Source organism: Arachis hypogaea, chromosome 14 (genome assembly GCF_003086295.3).
Source record: "Arachis hypogaea cultivar Tifrunner chromosome 14, arahy.Tifrunner.gnm2.J5K5, whole genome shotgun sequence".
Classification (NCBI taxonomy): Eukaryota; Viridiplantae; Streptophyta; class Magnoliopsida; order Fabales; family Fabaceae; genus Arachis; species Arachis hypogaea.
The window spans coordinates 51,609,028-51,629,082 of NC_092049.1; the positions used below are offsets into that span (position 1 = coordinate 51,609,028).

Below are 20,055 nucleotides of genomic sequence, written 5' to 3' on the forward strand. Positions count from 1 at the left end.
CTTGCTATTTTTATTTTATTCTTCAACTTTGATTGTTCTTTCTCTTTTTCTTATTAGGATCTTGTTATTTAGCTAGTCTCATGGGGTGTGTTCAAGCATATGATTCATGACAGATAGTTGTCTTTCCACCTTGTGGTTGAACCAACTTAGCTAACTTATGACCACACCACAAACTCAGGAACTTACTCCATAGTATGAACTCCACTCTGGTCTTTTATAAAATACTCATTCTCTTTTCATTTGATTCAAAAGGACAAGCATACAATTAAGTAAGGAAATGATGCAGTAATGACATTCAGACTAGCAATCCTAGACCTAAGCAATGAAAAACTTAAAAGACAGAATTTAAAAAGGTTCCAACTAACGAGTAACTATTAATCAAAAGTGCATTCGGATTTCCAACTTTCATCATTCTAAGTACATGGAATTAAGTACAATACAACCTTTGGGTGATGGTTTCTAGTTGCCCTCTTTTTGTCATCATCCTAGTCTTTTCTATCTCACTTCCTTGGGTGAAGGTGCACCATTTCCTCACTTCCTTGGGTGAAGGTACATGGAATTAAGTTGCTTGTTCCCAAAGCACTTGAGAAATAGTTAGCTTGCATGTAAGCTTGTGACTTCTGAACTTAATTTGGTGTGTGAACACCAAACTTAGTTCCTTACCCAGTACAAAACCTTGCATATATGCAGAGAATCTCATATCTTGTTATTAACAAAACAATTATTAACTAAAGTCTAACTACATCTAAGTGGTTTCCCTTGATTGGTTGGAGCTAGCAATGTGCTTTGGGAGTGGAGTGTGATTCTAACTAATATCCTTTGGTGGAACACCAAACTTAGAATTACACTTTTACTCTTGGATTGTTTTGGTGTGGAACACCAAACTTAGCTCCTCGCAATACAGGGGAAATAACTTGTGACCGTTATTGAAATAAATATGAAAAGGAAACTACCTGAGGTTGGGTTGCCTCCCAACAGAGCGCTCTTTTATCGTCGCTAGCTCGACGATTCCTCAATTACTTGAGATGATACTTTACTCTGGGGTTTTCCCCCATGTTGCCCATATAATGTTTGAGACTTTGTCCATTCACAGTGAACGTCCTCTCTGAACCTTCATCCATGATTTCGATGTGTCCATATGGCGAGACTTTTGTGACAAGAAAAGGTCCGGACCACCTTGATTTGAGTTTTCCTGGGAACAGTCTCAATTTGGAATTGTAGAGGAGTACTTGTTGCCCCTTTTCGAAACTCTTGGGTGCAAGATGCAGGTCATGTCTTCTCTTTGCCTTTTCTTTATAAATCTTGGTATTTTCATAGGCTTGTGACCTGAATTCCTCCATCTCTTGCAGCTGCAAGATCCTCTTTGCACCAGCAGCAATGCTGTCAAAATTTAGTATCTTGATAGCCCAGAGAGCTTTGTGTTCCAGCTCTAGTGGTAAATGACAAGCTTTCCCATACACCAGTTGATATGGGGACATTCCAAGTGGTGTTTTGAATGCTGTTCTGTATGCCCAAAGAGTATCATCCAGCTTCTTCGACCAATCCTTTCTTGATGCACCCACAATCTTTTCCAAAATCCTTTTTAGCTCTCTGTTTGATATCTCAGTTTGCCCACTTGTTTGGGGGTGGTAAGGCGTGGCAACCTTGTGCTTTACCCCGTATCGTAGGAGGAGAGCTTCTAGTGGTCTGTTACAGAAATAACTCCCTCCATCACTGATGAGTGCTCGTGGGACTCCAAAATGGCTAAAGATGTTCTTCCTGAGGAAGTTCATGACTACCTTGTTATCATTCGTTAGAGTTGCAATAGCCTCTACCCACTTGGAAACATAATCCACTGCTACCAAGATGTACTTGTTTGAATATGAGGTTGGGAATGGTCCCATGAAATCTATCCCCCATACATCGAACAGTTCCAGTTCCAAGATGAAATTTTGTGGCATCTCATTCCTTTTGGGTAGGTTTCCAGGTCTTTGGCATTCGTTGCAACTCTTCACTAGTTCTTTGGCATCCTTGAAAAGGGTGGGCCAAAAGAATCCGCTTTGTAACACTTTTGCTGCAGTTCTGTCCCCTTCGAAATGTCCTCCATAGCAAGAGCCATGGCAATTCCATAGGACCTCTCGTCCTTCCTCTTCTGAAACACATCTTCTAAGGATTCCATCTGAACACTTCTTGAAGAGATATTGCTCATCCCAGACAAAGTACTTTGCATCATTTATGAGCTTCCTTTTTTTATGTTTATTGATCCCTGGAGGTAGAGCCCCAGTTGCCTTGAAGTTGGCAATGTCTGCAAACCATGGTGCTTTGTGAACTGTCATCAACTGCTCATCAGGGAAAAGCTCGTTCACACTTGTATCATGGGTTCCACCTTCCTCATGAGAGATTCTAGATAGGTGATCCGCTACCTTGTTCTCCACTCCTTTCTTGTCTCTAATTTCAATATTGAATTCCTGCAACAATAAGATCCATCTTATTAATCTTGGTTTTGATTCTTGTTTGGCAAACAAATATTTAAGTGCTGTGTGATCTGTGAAAATAATCACTTTAGCACAAATGAGGTATGACCTGAACTTGTCAAATGCAAAAACTATGGCTAGCAACTCCTTTTCAGTAGTGGTATAATTTCTTTGAGCATCATTGAGGACTTTGCTAGCATAGTATATCACATGGACTAAGTTATCTTTCCTCTGCCCTAACACTGCCCCAACTGCAAAATCAGATGCATCACACATCAATTCAAAGGGTAAGTTCCAATCAGGTGGGGAAATGATAGGGGCAGATGACAATCTTTCTTTCAAATGCTCGAATGCTAACATACATGTTTCATCGAAGATAAATGGTGTATCTGATATAAGGAGATTGCTCAAGGGCTTAGCTATTTTTGAAAAATCTTTAATAAACCTTCTGTAAAAGCCAGCATGCCCTAAAAAACTTCTAATTGCCTTGACATCACTGGGTGGAGGAAGTTTTTCAATAAGTTCCACTTTAGCCCTGTCCACTTCAATGCCTTGGTTAGAAACCTTATGGCCAAGGACTATTCCTCCTATCACCATAAAGTGACATTTCTCCCAGTTCAAGATCAGATTGGTCTCTTGGCACCTTTTCAATACTAAGGCAAGGTGACTCAGGCAGCTAGTAAAGGAATCTCCGAATACCGAGAAATCATCCATAAAAACTTCAATGAATTTCTCTATCATATCTGAGAAGATAGAAAGCATGCAGCATTGGAAAGTCGCAGGTGCATTACATAGCCCAAATGGCATGCGCCTGTAGGCAAACACTCCATATGGACAAGTAAATGAAGTTTTCTCTTGGTCTCTGGGATAAACCACTATTTGGTTATATCCTGAATAACCATCAAGAAAACAGTAATATGCGTGTCCTGCGAGTCTTTCCAACATCTGATCCATAAATGGGAGGGGGAAATGGTCCTTTCGTGTAGCCTCATTGAGTTTCTGGTAGTCTATGCACATCCACCATCCTGTGACGGTCCTTGTAGGAATTAGTTCATTCTTCTCATTGGGAACTACAGTGATTCCTCCCTTTTTGGGCACGACATACACGGGGCTGACCCAGGGGCTGTCTGAGATCGGGTAGATTACTCCTCCCTGCCATAGCTTCATAACCTCTTTCTGTACCACTTCCTTCATGATTGGGTTCAGCCTTCTTTGAGATTGAATGGATGGTTTGGCATCATCTTCCAACAGTATCTTATGCATGCATATGGCTGAACTGATTGCCTTCAAGTCAGCAAGGGTCCATCCAATGGCATCCTTATGCTTCCACAATACTTGCAGTAGTTCATCCTCTTGATCTTGACTGAGGGATGAGTTTATGATGACCGGGTAGCTTTCATTCTTTCCTAGGTATGCATATTTGAGAGTGGGTGGCAGTGCTTTGAGCTCAAGTTTGGGTGCCTCTATCTTTCCATTCTCTTCCTCTAGTGCACCTTGTATGCGAATCTCTGTTGTTGCAACCTCTTCACTCGATGTAGACTCCTCCTCTATTAACCTTTCAGGCTCTTCTTCTTCAAAACTCTCCGTCACTTCCTCTTCAAGTGAGTCCAACCTCATACATTCCCTCAATTGTTCTGGTGGGTAACTCATGGCCTTGAACACATTGAATGTCATCTTTTCATTGTGCAATCTCAGGGTGAGATCACCTTTTTGGACATCAATGACAGCTCCAGCAGTGGCCAAGAACGGCCTTCCCAGGATGATGGAGGTCTTGGCTTCCTCCTGCATGTCCAGCACTACAAAATCTGCCAGGAATATGAAGTTTTCCACTTTCACCAACAAATCCTCTACTATGCCATAAGGGAATTTGAACGATCGGTCTGCCAGTTGTAAGGCCATTTTTGTTGGTTTAGCCTCCTCGATCTTCATCTTCCTCATCATAGCTACTGACATTAAATTGATGCTGGCTCCTAAGTCACAAAGAGCCTTCTCCACCGTGATTTCCCCTATAATACAAGGGATCTGAAAACTCCCAGGATCCTTCAATTTCTGGGGCAGTTTGTGCTGAATGATAGCACTACATTCTTCGGTTAGTATCACAGTCTCGTTCTTCTTCCAGCTTCTCTTCTTAGTCATTAGCTCCTTTAAAAACATGGCGTAGAGTGGCATTTGTTCTATTGCTTCAGTAAAGGGTATGTTGATTTGTAGTTTCTTGAAGATTTCCAAAAATCTCAAAAACTGGTTGTCATCCCCCTTTTTCTTCAATTTCTGAGGGTATGGAACTCTTGGGACGTCCGGCTTCGGCATCCCTTCTTCTTTTTGCAAACTCGAAGTGGAAGCTTGAGCTCCATCTTGCTTTTCTCCCTTTTCATTTGAGCCCTCTTCTTGTGGTTTCTGGGAGAATTCCTTCAGTTCCTTCCCACTCCTAAGGGTGATAGCTTGACACTCCTCCCTTTTGTGTGAGTCAGTATCACTGTGAAGGTTGTGGCTGGAAATCTGCTTGAATAGGTAGCCAATTTGTGTCTCAAGTTTCTTGATGGCAACATCTTGATTTTGCATATTGGACTGCACTTCCTCTCGGAATGCTTTACTGTCTTGGATCTCTTGGCATATGCCTTCAAGTAAGTTTTCAATCCTTGAGAGTCTGTCATCAGATGATGGTGGATTGGGATTACAGGTAGAAGGATGAGGAGTGTTATTTTGGTTTTGATATGGATGTGGAGAGGTGTTGTTATGGTGGTGTTGATATGTTCTCTTCATGAATTGTTGGTGAGCTGCATTGTTGTTGCGGTTGTGACGTCTCTGATATTGGCCTTGATCTTGTTGATTCCTCCACCCAAAGTTTGGGTGATTCCTCCAACCAGGGTTGTAGGTCTTGGAGTATGGGTCGTGATTTTATCTAGGTGAATTCCCAAGTAGTTGGCTTGCTCCTGCTCACTTTCTGCCTCTGCATTCACTCCCTCTTGGGTTGTTGATGAGGTGGTGATTGCTGCTACTTGGTTCCTCTCCATCTTCTTGGTGAGGTCAGCTAATTGCTTGGTAATGAGCTTGTTTTGGGCCAACAGAGCATCTACATTGTTTAGCTCCATCACTCCTCTAGTGTTCCCTCTTTCGGAGGCATAGAAGTAGTCATTCTCTGCTACAGTTTCAATGACATCTATAGCCTCCTCAATGGTCTTCTTCTTGTTCAGAGATCCCCCAGATGAGTAGTCTACTACTTTCTTTGATTCATAAGAAAGGCCTTCATAGAAAATGTGTAGCTGCACCCATTCATTGAACATATCTGATGGACACCTCCTTGTTAGGTCCTTAAACCTCTCCCATGCTTCATATAGAGTCTCACCATCCTGCTGCCTGAAAGTTTGAACCTCAGCTCTCAGCTTGTTGATTCTTTAAGGAGGATAGAATCTGGCTAAAAATTTGTTCACCACATCTTCCCAGGTTGTCAAACTCTCCTTAGGGAAGGATTCCAGCCATTTAGATGCCTTATCCTTGAGTGAGAAAGGGAACAAAAGTAGTCTATAGGTGTCAGGATGAACACCATTAGACTTCACAGTATCGCATATCCTCAGGAAGGTGGTTAGATGTTGATTGGGGTCTTCTTGGACGCCTCCTCCGAATGAACAGTTGTTCTGAACAAGGGTGATGAGCTGTGGTTTTAGTTCAAAGTTGTTGGCATGTATGGTTGGCTTTTGAATGCTACTCCCACAGTTTCCTGGGTTTGGGTTGATGTAGGAGCCTAGAACTCTTCTCTCTTGCCCAGCATGATTTGCTAGACCTTCTCTGCCATGGTTGTGAGCCTCTTCTTCATGAATGTTCTCCATATTCTCCTCCATGTCTAGTTCAAAGTACTCTTCCTCTTCCTTAGCACCCACTACTCTTTTTCCTCTTGCTTCCCTCCTTAATCTAAGGAAGGTCCTCTCAGGTTCAGAATCAAAGGAAGTTGAAGCCCTGCTTCTCCTCCCTGTCATACAACCAACAAGGTACAAGCAAGAAAAATAGATGCAGAAAGTATTCTGTTAGAATTACTGTTAGTGTGAGTGATGCAGTATATCAAACAGTTAGTGGGTTAGTGAACTGAATTGTAAATAACTAAAAAAAAAATAAACGAAAAAGTAGGGGGAAGGGAAGAAATTAACTAAAACTGAAAGCGAATTAACTCAACAGAAATTTAAATCAAACAAAAGAAAAATGCTCAATCAAGTTATCCTCCAATTTAATCATTGTTGATTCAAAATCAATCCCCGGCAACGGCGCCATAAACTTGATATGCACAAAACTTGTCTCTCAACAAATTTTCTTCGGCAAGTGTACCGAATTTGTCGTCAAGTAAAAACTCACAATAGAGTGAGGTCGAATCCCACAGAGATTGATTGATCAAGCAACTTTAATTAGAGGAATGTTCTAGTTGAGCGAACCAGAATTTGATTTGAGATTTGCAGAAAATTAAATGGCGGGAAAGTAAATAGCAGAAACAGTAAATGCTAGAAAAAAGAGCTAAATGTAAATGGCAAAAAGTAAATTGCAGAATCTTAAACGGGAATGGGGTGATTGCTCATAAAAGTAAATGGCAGAAATTAAAGAGAATGGGTAAGATAAAAAATGGGGAGTTCATTGGGCTCAGGAGATGTTGCATTCTCCGGATCAAGTTTATTTTCATCTCTTCCTCAATCAATGCATTCATTGATCTCCTTGGCAATTTTAAGTGATCAAATTCCAATTTCTTGGTAATTCAATCTCTCAAATCTTGATCAATAGCCAATTCCTTGGTCAATTGCTCATGAGAAGAGATGAGGTATGGTCACTGATTATACCACATGCATTTCCCAAATCAAGTGTTGGTAGGATTATAGTCACATATCCATCCAAACCCAATTTGGTCCAGCATGAGAAAGCATTTCTAGCATGATCTCTTCATTCCTCTTTCAAGGTTCAGAAGAGATCCAAGTATGAATAGCTTCTTTTCCAAGATAACTACCCAATTGGATGAAGATCGAAAGCTTTCTAGTAAAATCAAGAGAAAAGATAGAAGAAGGAGAATCAAAACTAATATTGATCCATCAAATTACAACAGAGCTCCCTAACCCAATGAAAGGGGTTTAGTTGTTCATAGCTCTGGAAAATGAAAACTAAGATGGAGAATACATGATGAAAGTAAAACTAGAAGTGTAGAGAAAGTAAAATACAGAGAGTAGTTCTATGCCAAAGGCTCTCTAAAGTTTCCAACTCCTTAACTAATTCAAAGCTACTCCTATATATACTACTCTTCTCATCTTCTAGTTGGCTCTTCAAGTCTTGGGTATGGGCCTCTGAATCTTGAGTTTGAAGCAGTTATCATTTTCATTGGGCTTAGCTTTGCTTGCAGAGAGAAAAGGTGAAGTAGGCAGGGACTTTGACTCAAGACGTTAGTAGTGTCAATGTTAAGTGAAAGTGTGGGTTCGAGAACGTTAGAGACAATCACCTTTTTCACTAACATTCCTAACCCAAATATGATCACGTTGACTTCAACGTTAGTGGCACTAACGTGACCACTAACGTTGCCTCTTGGTCCTTCGCACACGTTATTGGGACTTACCTTTCCCAATAACGTGGAGAGTCCTCCCTTGTCCCTACGTTAGAGTCCACGTTAACTAGGTTAATGTTGCTTCTAACGTAGCTGTGCCAATTCTTCGAGAACGTTAGTGACACTTACCTTTGTCACTAACGTTCCAATGTGCCCCTTTCCCACGTTAGAGTCCACGTTAACTAGGTTAACATGGCTTCTAACGTAGTAATGCTAGCCATCCCCAATGTTAGTGACAAAGGTGAGTGTCACTAACGTTGGCTCATCATCGCTTTATCCACGTTAGCTTCCACATTAACTAAGTTAACGTGGGAGTTTACGTTGCTCATGGTGGCTCTTGGTGGTTCACCCCAACGTTAGTGACAAAGGTAAGTGTCACTAACGTTGGCTATCAATTGCTCTCTCCACGTTAGCTTCCACGTTAACTAAGTTAACGTGGGAGTTAACGTGGCTTATGGAGGCTTGGCCAACATTAGTGACAAAGGTGAATGTCACTAACGTTGGCTTCTCTTTTGCTTCTTAACGTTAGAGTCCACGTTAACTAAGTTAACGTGGCAACTAACGTGGCCAATTATGAGCTTGGTCCAACGTTAGTGACAAAGGAGAATGTCACTAACGTTGGCCTTGTTGTCTTCTTCTACGTTAGAGTTCACGTTAACTTAGTTAACGTGACTCTTAACGTGGGCTTATGATGGCTTCGAGGGCGTTATTGGCGATTACCTTTCTCATTAACTTTGCAAGTTAGCACCCATTCCACATTTGAGGTCACGTTAGTGGGAATAACGTGACTGCTGATGTGGTTCTTCTTTGCTTCCTTTGTCCTGAAATCATGCAACAAAGTGCATCAAAGTTCTAGTCCAAGTCATGAGTCATGCATAATTCAATTTGTCATATAATTCATGCAAAATTCTCATGAAATCATGTAAAGTGCACAATGTATCCTTGAATCAAGATGTAAGGGAATATCTACCCAAAACTAGCTTATTTTCTAAGAAAATGCATGAAACTATCTTAAAAACAGTAAAGAAAAGGTCAGTAAAACTGGCCAAATACCCTGGCATCAGAAGTGATATGCGAGTTGGAGTACAGTAAAGTTTTTGATTTGTCAAGAGAACAAGAGCGAGTGAGCGCTACCCATATTATCATACCGCGAACCCATCGAACTTGTTTTGAGATTTTTGTATCCTGTTATGCTCTCTTTTCCTGTTTTATAAGTAATTAAGACCATGAGGCTTTTTATATCTAAAAGAATTTTCGAGGACGAAAATTTTTATAAGTGGGGTAGGATGTAAAACCCCGGATTTCAGAAAATTAAATAATTAGCTATTTATGAGCTAATATATTATATTGAGATATAATTTTTAAAAAAGTTATTTTTTTTTAACAAAAATAATGAAATAAAATTTTATAATTATTAAAGTTTAATTTAGTTATGACTTATTCTATTAGTTTAAATTATTTATTAAAAACTATTTTAGTAGATAAAACTTAAATTGATTATTATTATTATTATTATTATTATTATTATTATTATTATTATTATTATTATTATTATTATTATTATTATTATTATTATTATTATTATTATTATTATTATCATCATCATCATCTTTAGTTATTTTATTTAGTTTATGCTATTAAGAAAACAAAGTTAAAAAAAAAAGCCAAACATAGCTTTTATATATATATATATATATATAAAGTATGACACCTAGCCTAGGATAAGCAATAACTATATTTCTAATCCTTTTCCATTTGATTTAATTGGCCTTGTTTCATTTGGTTTAATGGGCCGAAGCCATAAGAGAATCAAAGGAAGAGAAATAAAGAGTAATTTATATGTATACACATGTACATATATAACCATGGATCATTTTTAACTATGACACCTAATCACTTCCATTACATTAATCATCAACTTTACCTTATCTTTCGTTTTATTCATCGAAGCTTTTCTTGTGGAAACCGTGGCCTTCACCAAGATTTCTGGTTTCGATTTCTTAAAATCCGTAACTCCAATAAAAATATCTAATCCAGTATAAGTATTTGTATCCTCTTCTTCTACATGTTAATGTTACTTTTGTCTGCTAGAAGTTAACGGTGACGTAACTCATCTTTTTCTTAAGTTTGGCTAAATGGAGTTCTAGGAGGCATAGGCGATTTCTGACACTTTTCTCTTCAGTAGCTCGGTCAAAAAGCTTCTCCAGAGCTTTCGTTGATTTTGACTTCATACGGAGGTAGGGGGTTTTGTTTTAAAATTAACAATTTTTAATTTAAGAATGCCAAAAAATTTGTTAAGTAATTGCAAATAATTTATACGCGTTTTGTGTGTCTAATTGGTTAGAATTGGTTGTATTATGATTGTGAATACTGGTCAATTTGGTGTTGCTTGATAAATTGAAATGTGAATTAAGTTTATGAATTAGATTTGAGTTGAGATTGAGTTTGATACTGGGATTTATGGTTGTGAAAGTGAATAGTAATGGATTTTGGTATTAGCATGATGGGGAATAGGTGTGATTGATTAATTGGTGATGCGGAGGTATGGGTAATTAAGCGGTGATGCGGAGGTACGTTTAATAATATAGGTGATGCGGAAGTGTGGGTATGTAATCGGTGATGTGGAGGAATAATAAAAAGCAAGGAAATGAGAACTAATGGAGGAAATAGATACTTAAGAAGAAAGAAATGTGAAATAATGAATATGTTAGATGCTTGAAAAGCGTATGTTAAATGAACTTTTGTGCCAAAGTGCTAATACGGAAGTGTCCGCCTAAATGATAGCCTGAGATTGCTAAAGAGAGAATGTCTGCTTAACTGATAGCCTATGGTTGCTAATGTGAAAGTGCCCACCTAACTGATAGCCTAAGGTTGCTAATGCGGGAAGGTTCGCCTAACTGATAGCCTGTTTTTACCGTGATGCCAAGATATCCTAACTGACACGAGTTCACCCATGATGATAATTGTGTCTGACTGACACGGTAAGGAACCATATTCGGGGTTCGCCCCGAGAAACATCAGGTTGCGGGCAGACAACCGACGCGTGAGCTCATGGCCTGCTTAGGACAGACATGCATCATATTGTTTGCATATTTGCATTTGATTGTGGTTGTTTATCTTGTTTATTTGTGATTGTGCTGTTGTCTTGGTGTCTTACTTGTGTACTTGACTGGACACTCTACTTGTGCTGTGGACTTAATAATGTGGTAGGGGCTGATGTTTGTGGATTGGGTTTAGGTATATTATTTACGATGCTGGCTTATTTAGATATTACGGTAATTGAGGAATATTGTTTATGGATGAGGAATTGTTATTGTGATGGAGATTTTGTTTAAGTAATGTGGTTTAGGGAAAGGGATTTACCCGGCTTTAGGTAAGACTTAGGAAGGATTTCAAGGGTTAATAAAGAAAACTATTTTTGGGTTATGAGTTAACTATTTGTATATTATTCTGTATATTTTTACAGCATTCGTTATCCTTACTGAAAACATGCGAGGACGACGTTCCTACCCCTCTACAGATCTTCTGTTTTAGCAACAGGTTCAGGAACCCTTGACGCGGAGCTGCGACTGAACTATCAAGTTTTGCGTACATATGTATTTGCATTTTCCGTGTTTGGCTTATTCTTAGATTTTATTTTTCCCTCGTCCTTGGTATTTTAAAGTGTTGTATTTTTACAGAGGGGTAGGTTTATTTTTTAGTCTTGCAAGAATAGTTATTATGTATTAATAGTAATTATGTGAGTATATATTTATCGGACATAGTTGAGCTTGAGGTATATATCAAAATAAAAGAAATTTCGTTTTTCTTAAAAACTATCGACAAATTAACGTGTAGAGGCTCAATATTAAATAAATATAGTAGGAAACTAAAGAAATAGAGGTAAGTAGCGCTCGAACTTTTAGTACAGTCATGAGGTGCTAAAAGGTAGGATGTTATAGTGATCATATGCATCCATATGTTATGCTTACGCCTCAATGACATGATTGAGAGTTAATTGTCTACTTATGTGCTCTACACATATTTGAAAATTAGTCATTTTGGCATAATGTTTCTTTTGTAAAATTGGATTCGAAGCTCACCTAGGGACTTCCTCTTGAAATTCTCAAGCTATATGGACCATGCTTGCTATGTGATTGACTTTTCACCTCTAGTTCTCTTTCGCTACATTGCATAGCAATCATGTCGCCCATCTTATATCCACTAGGTAATGTAAGCCCAAATTCAAGGTGTGTCATTGATTGATGTGTAAGTTTCTTATATCATTTGGTACACTAAGTTCTCTTGCATATCACTCAATGTCCATTCAATATCCAATTCACAATTACTTGATATTTGCTTGAATGCTCTCATGCTTCTTCATTGCTTGTTTGGTTATCATAACTCACAAGTCACTTTGAAGTAATTCAAGCATACTAGAATGAGTGAAGTGCATGCTTCTTTTGTGTAAATTGTGACAAAGCTTTTTATGCTAGTGTGCATGTGATCTAAACCGCCTACAATTTAGAACTCACACACTCTTCTCTTCAATGTAATAGTGATTCACTCACTCCATTCTAGTGATTTACCTCATTCCAACAATTTAGACTTCCTTGCTTTTGTATCTACTTGTCTTCTTATCCTGTTTTCTATTTTCAGGATGTTTTGTCATAAGCAAAAATGGAAGCAGGAGAAAGAACACGCAGCAACCGGTTGACCTACCGGTTGACTTACCAGCTGAAGGTAGCAACTCAAAGAGTTGCCATACCCCTTTGCTCATCTTAGAATGCACCAAGGATGGTGCAAACTTTTAAGTGGGGGGAGGTTGTCCGACCAGTCAGCATTTTTAGGTGCCAATTTCTAATCCCAACACTTTTGCATTTTATTTTTTAAGTCTTTTAAGATTTTTAGTTGCATATATATAATAAGCTTAGTTAAAATAATGAAATTCTCCAAGAAAAACATTATTAATAGGGCATTGACATCCCAATTGATTTGAGTAAAAATTTTTCATTGAACTTGCTTGAAAGATATACATTGTGGATCATGTTTTGAGCTAAGAACACAAGCTTGTGAGATTTTGAGCCTAATTGACTAGTTACATCTTATAACCACTTATTTTTCTTCTTGTGTGTGATTATTCTCTTTCTATGATTATAATCTTTGATTTTTTTGATTATTTATGTCCATTATTCCGTGTATACATGCATTTATATGACTGAGGCCATTATTTTATTGAGCTCACTTACCTAAATAGCCTACCTTTTATCTTTTATTGTTAGCCAACTTTGAGCCTATGATTAACCCACTTTGTTCTTTAATTTAGCACATTACAAGCCTTAAAGCTAAAAATAATAAATGTCCTTAATTTGGATCTTTGATTAGCTTAGGCTAGTGAGTGTGTGCATCATTCAAGTGTAGGAAAACTTGGGACATTGGTTGAGATAAAAAGGTGTTTTTGTATTTTGTTGAAAATATTAGGAATTGGGTACATACTCATGTATTAATTAAATGTTTAAACTATATGCATTGATACCTTTGTATATTGTTACATCAAAAAGATAAAAAGAGAAAAACAAAAGAAAAAAAAAGCAATAAAAAGGGGACAAAATGCCCCAAAGTAAAGTTAAATAAAAATCAATGCATATGTGTTGTGAAGTAAAAAGAAAATGCATGAGTGTGTGAAAAAAGTGAGAATTATGGGTAGTTAGGTTTGCTTAGAATAGTATAGGTTGTCATAGGTTAGGTGGGAAGCTTAAGTTAATCAAAAATTCAAATTTCAAGCTCACTTGACCATATGCATCCTACCTTAACCCTATCCCCATTGCAACCTTATGGAAAGACCTCATGATAATTGTATGCATGCATGAAGTAATTGTTGATTCTTAGATGAAAAATAAATCTTGAAAATCATGATTAGGGGAGAATTGAGTGAATCAACCCCAAACACTTGAGTGACTAGAGCGGATACACATCCGGTGAGGGTTCGATTACTCAATTATATGTTTTCACCTAGAATCATCACTTCTCTTGCAAGTTTGTAAAAATCTTTAATAACTCAATTCAATTGTGAATTTGATTTGATTGCTATTACTTTAGCCCTTATGCTTATATATGTTTTCTTGGAAATTGATTTATTTTGACCAAGTAGTTGCATTCATTTAGATAGATTACATGTAGATAGGTTGCATTTAATTAGTTTATATTGAATAAATATTGATACCCTTTGTTTCTTTCTTGATTCTAGCATGAGGACATACTTGGTTTACGTGTGGGGAGGTTGATAAACCCCATTTTTAGGGTTTATCTTGTGCTTAATTTAGGAGATTTTATCAACTTTTCTCACATTTATTCAATGAAATGGCATGGTTTCATGATTTTCTCCAAATTTGTGCTTGAGAGTGAAAACATGCTTTTTAGGCCCTTAATTGCTAATTTTGATTTACCTTTGATTCTACTAGATGTCTTGATGTGTTTGTTAGAATTCAGGCTGAAAAGGCTAGGAATGGGTCAAGGGAGTGAAGAGAAAAGCATGCAAAGTGGATAACTCATGGAAAATCAAGGATTTGGAGAGGATCCATTGACGCTCACGCGTGCCATACGCGTACGCGTCATAGCTCGCACATGACATCATTAAGGTAAATACGCTGAGGGCGATTTCTGAGCTTCCCAGGCCCAGATCCAACTCATTTCTAAGGCCATTACATGCAGAATTGAAGGGGAGTCAAAGGGGAGGAATCATTCACACACTTGAGGATAGTTTAGATGTAGAATTCTCTAGAGAGAGGCTCTCTCCTCTCTCTAGATTAGGGTTTTTAGTTTTAGATCTAAATCTACTTCCTCTTTTATTTTAATTTTCCTCTTTACCTTTACTTGTTCTAGTATTTTACTTCTCTTGTAGTTCCTTTATTTTGTTAATTTTAGTTCATGCACTCTCATGTAGATCTCCATTTCCTTTCAATGCAATTTATGATTTCCTTGTCTTCTTATATTTGCTTTGGTTTCTATTGTTGATCTCTTGCTTTTGTAGTTATAGTTTCCTTTAATTCTTGCAATTTATGTTGTTTACTTTGGTTGCCTTCTATGTCTTTGAGGAAATGTTTCTTTTAGCCATGAGTTAGATTTTCTCCTCTCTTGGCATGAGTTGAGTAATTAGAGACTCTTGACCTATCAAAATCATTTGTCGATTGATAGTTGGAAGTTGCTAGTTGACTTGAGTGTCGCTAAAGCTAGTCTTTCATTATGATTTAGCTAGGACTTGTGATCTCAAGTTGATATCCACCTGACTTTCCTTCATAGTTAGAGGTTAACTAAGTGGAGAAATAAACAATTTTTGTCACAATTGATGATGATAATGAGGATGGGACTTCTAGTTATCACCCCTTGCCAAGAGCTTTCATAGTTATTAGTTTATTTCTTTTGCAATTTACATTTCTTGTTTCTTATTCCAGAAACCCCAAAACATTCCTTCATAGCCAATAATTGAGCACTTCATTGCAATTCCTTGAGAGACAACCCGAGGTTTGAATACTTTGATTTACTTTTATTGGGTTTGTTCTTGTGACAAACAAATTTTTGATTGAGGAATTGTTTGTTGGTTTAGAACTATACTTGCAACGAGATCTTCATTTGTGAAATTCTTTACCATTAATAATTTCTGCTCATCAGCAGCACCTGTCCGCGTACACACACGTGGCAAACAAAAACAAATGGCCCCGTATGATGGGGCCTGCATACGCATGTAATGCAGAAACTCTAAAAATCTGCTAAGTCCAGAATTTTCAGCTTTTTACACCAAACTTTGATCAAGTATAACTTCCTCATTTAAAAACATTTTTCCCCCGTTCTTCGAACGGCATAAACATCTCAGACCAAATTTTCCTTCTAAATAAATTTGAAACAAATCGGAATTCTAGAGACCATGTTATGCTTCACCAAAGTTAGGCCAAAATCACAATTTTCACAAAATTTAGCAAACCCCCAATTTCAAAACATACACTTTCCAAACCCTTTAAAACCAACCCATCAATTGATGAGTGGATATTTTTATCAATCATAATTCAATAATTCAAGTTCAACAACACACAATATACATTCATTCGCTTACCAATTGATGAGTGGGAATTTTATATGCTTTTTGACATCAGTTTCATATAGTTTTTAGTAGTTTTTATTTAGTTTTTATTGAGCTTTTATAAGTTTTAGTGTTAAAATCACATTTTTAGATTTCATTATGAGTCTTTTTGTTTTTAGGCAATTTCAGGTATTTTCTGGCTAAAATTGAGGAGTTGGAGCAGAAGTCTGATTCAGAGACAGAGAAAGCACTGCAGATGTTGTCCAAATCTGACCTGCCTGCTTTTGGAAGAGCTTTTCTGGAGCTACAAAAGTCTAAATAGAGCGCTTCTAATGGCTATGGAAAGCTGGCTTCTAGAGCTTTCCAGCAATATATAATAGTCTATACTTTGTATCGGATTAGAGGGCCCAAAACTGGCGTCCAACGCCAGCTTCCTGCCCCCTTCCAGGCATCCAACGCCCTAAGAGCAGAGACCAGCATCGAAAGGCCCAGAGAGGGTCCCCTAGCTGGCATTCCATGCCCAAGAGACCTTATAGCACGTGGATCTCATCAAATCTCAGCCCAAACACTTACCAAGTGGGCCCTAGTAGTGGATTTTAGCACTAAATAGACTATTTTACCATTACTAGTCATCTGTTTAGTATTTAAAGTGTATTTTACATAGATGACGAACATCTTTCCATTTTTCAGAATTATTTTCATTTTATCATTGTATTCCACCTCAGTATGAGTTTCTATACCTCCTAGGTTGAGGGGAGGAGTCCTGCTGAATCCTACGAATTAATAAAAGTATTTCTATTTTTTCTTCGATCCGTGTTTGATCTATCTCTAAGATGTATCTCCCGATCTTCATCGTGGTGAATAGGATGATCTAACCAATTAGCTCTGTTCATCACATTAAGATGAATGTGCCTGACAAACTCCCGCGTCTACTTGGGTTCAGAATGTGTCTTTCACCGAACATTGAAGAAGCCATAGATGTCATCGAGACTGTAGCTGAAAATGAGTATTTCTATGCTTCAGAAAGAACTCAAAAGAAAGGAGTGCTAGAACTTAACTCTGTAGATGCTTTGTTAGCTCAAAACAAGGCAATTGCAGCACAAATAGTAGCCTTAACCAAGAAGATAGAGGCTAATGATGCACGGAAACTTGTCTCTCAAAAAATTTTCTTTCGGCAAGTATATCGAATTGTCGTCAAGTAAAAACTCACAATAGAGTGAGGTCGAATCCCACAGGGATTGATTGGTCAAGCAACTTTAATTAGAGGAATGTTCTAGTTGAGCTGAGCAGAATTTGAGTTGAGTAATTGCAGAAAGTTAAATGGTGGGAAAGTAAATAACAGAAATTGTAAGTGCTGGAAATAAATGGCGGAATGTAAATGGCATAAAGTAAATTACAGAATCTTAAATGGGGATTTGGGGAGATGAGCAGAAAAGTAAATAGCAGAAAATAAAGAGAATGGGTAAGATCAGAAATGGGAGATTCATTGGGCTTAGGAGATGTTACATTCTCTGGATCAAGTTCATTCTCATCTCTTCCTCAATCAATGCATTCATTGATCTCCTTGGAAATCTTAAGTGATTGGATCCCAATTCCTTGGCAATCTAATCTCTCTAAGCTTGAACAATTACCCAATTCCTTGATTTAATTGCTCATAGGAAGAGATGAAGTATGGTCACTAATTATACCACATGTATTTCTAAATCAAAGTGTTGGTAGGATTATATGTCACTATATCCATCCAAACCCAATTTGGTCCAACATGAGAAAGTATTTCTAGCATGATCTCCTCATCCCTTTTCCAAGGCTCAGAGGAGATCCAATTATGGAGAGTTTCTTTTCCAAGACAACTAACCAATTGGATTAAGATCAAAAGCTTTCTAGTAAAATCAAGAGAAAAGAAAGAAGAAGAAGAATGAAAATTATAATTGATCCATCAAATTACAACAGAGCTCCCTAACCCAATGAAAAGGGGTTTAGTTGTTCATAGCTCTGGAATAAAAGATGATATAGAAGAATGCATTCTGAAAATTCAACTAGAAGTTGCAGAGAAAGTAAAATATACAAAGTGTAGTTCTCAAGTTTCGGATCTCATTTTAATTCAAAACTATCCCTATATATACTACTCTTCAGATCTTCTAGTTAGCTCTTCAAGTCTTGAATATGGGCCCTTACTCTTTAGTTGAAGCAGTTACAGTCTTTAGTGGGCTCAGCTTTGCTTGCAAAGAAAGTGTGAGTTAGGCATGATGGGAAGTTAGTTAGGACGTTAGTGGCGTTAACGCTAAGTGTAAACTTGGGTTCAAAAGCGTTAGTGACGATAACTTTGTCACTAACGTTCCAAACTAGTTGATCTACATTAACTTCAATGTTAGTGGTACTAACGTAACCACTAACGTAGCCTCTTAGCCCTTTGCAAGCGTTATTGGCACTCACTTTTACCAATAACATTACCCTTTGTCCCTCTCTTCCACGTTAATAGTTTACGTTAGTGTAACTAACGTGGCCCTTAACGTGCGCATGCCAAGGCTTGAGAGCGTTAGTGACACTTACCTTTGTCACTAACGCTTCAAAACGCCCTTTCTTTTCACGTTAGTGCCTCACGTTAAGGGCCGTAACGTGACCACTAATGTGGGTGTATTTGCCATCTCCAATGTTAGTGACAAAGGTGAGTGTCACTAATGTTAGCCTATCATTCATTGCTCCACGTTACTCTTCACGTTAGTGGTCTTAACGTGACCACTAACGTAGGCAATCTAGGCTTGGTCTAGCGTTAGTGACAAAGGTGAGTGTCACTAACGCTTGCGACTTCCTCTTTACTCCACGTTAGAGTTCACGTTAATTGGATTAATGTGACTCTTAACGTGGCTAAGTGTGGCCTTTTGGAACTTTAGTGGTATTTACTAACCTTTCGAAGGCATTATTGGTGGTAACTTTACCACTAACATTGCAAGCTCGCTCCCATTCCACGTTAGTGGTTAGGTTAGTGAAGCTAACGTGGCCGCTAACGTGGCTCTTCTTTGCTTCCTTTGTCCTGAAATCAAACAAACAAGGTGCATCAAAGTTTTGTTTCAAGTCATAAGATCATGCATCATCCATTTTATCATTCAATTCATGCATAATTCTCATGAAATCATGTAAAGTTCACAATGTTTGCTTGAATCAAGATGTAAGTGTATATTCACCCAAAACTTGCTTATTTACTAAGAAAACACATGAAACTATCCTAAAATAGTAAAGAAAAAGGTCAGTAAAACTGGCCAAAATGCCCTGGCATTAGCTAATCAAGTCTCAACCATACAAGATCAAACCCCTCAACAAGAAGGAAACGCATCAGAACCTGAAGGTGACTGGGAACAAGCTAATTATGTGAACAATTCCTCCAGGCCACCATATGATCCAAATTCTAAGACATACAACCCAGATTGGAAGAACCACCCAAATTTTGGGTGGGAAAACCAGTAGGGCCACAACCAGGACCACAACAAACCTTATCCATCAAATCAACACTCCACTCACAACCCCAACCATCAAACAGGCAACCATAGACCCTACCATAACTCACAAAACACATCATACCATAGCAACCAACCAATACACAACAACCTCCATCAAGACACATCACCCTTAACTATGTGACCATGTGAAATCAAGAGCAACTTTGAGAGGATAGAGGATGCAATAGCACAATTGTCATCGCAGATTATATGAGCAGTCTTCACCCTTATGGAGAGACAAGCACAGACTGAAAGAAGGATAGACGCCAATCAAGAAGAATACAGGTCAAATCTAAAAAATTAAGGCGTAGCAATCTCAAAGTTGGAAGCACAAGTGGGGATCTTATCCAAGCAAATCCCACTGCCCACACACACATTTCCCAGTGATACCATGGCCAACCCAAGAGGAGAATGCAAGGCCATTACACTAAGAAGTGGAAAAGTTGTGGAGGAAGGAACCCCAAGCAAAGATAACTACGAAGAAGAAGTTGC

General features: G+C 38.1%; 1 pseudogene; it reads left to right on the forward strand.

Moving 5' to 3' along the window:
• Window positions 1-5,734: 5,734 nt before the first annotated feature.
• Window positions 5,735-5,836, forward strand: LOC112745144 (small nucleolar RNA R71; annotated as a pseudogene).
• Window positions 5,837-20,055: the final 14,219 nt, after the last annotated feature.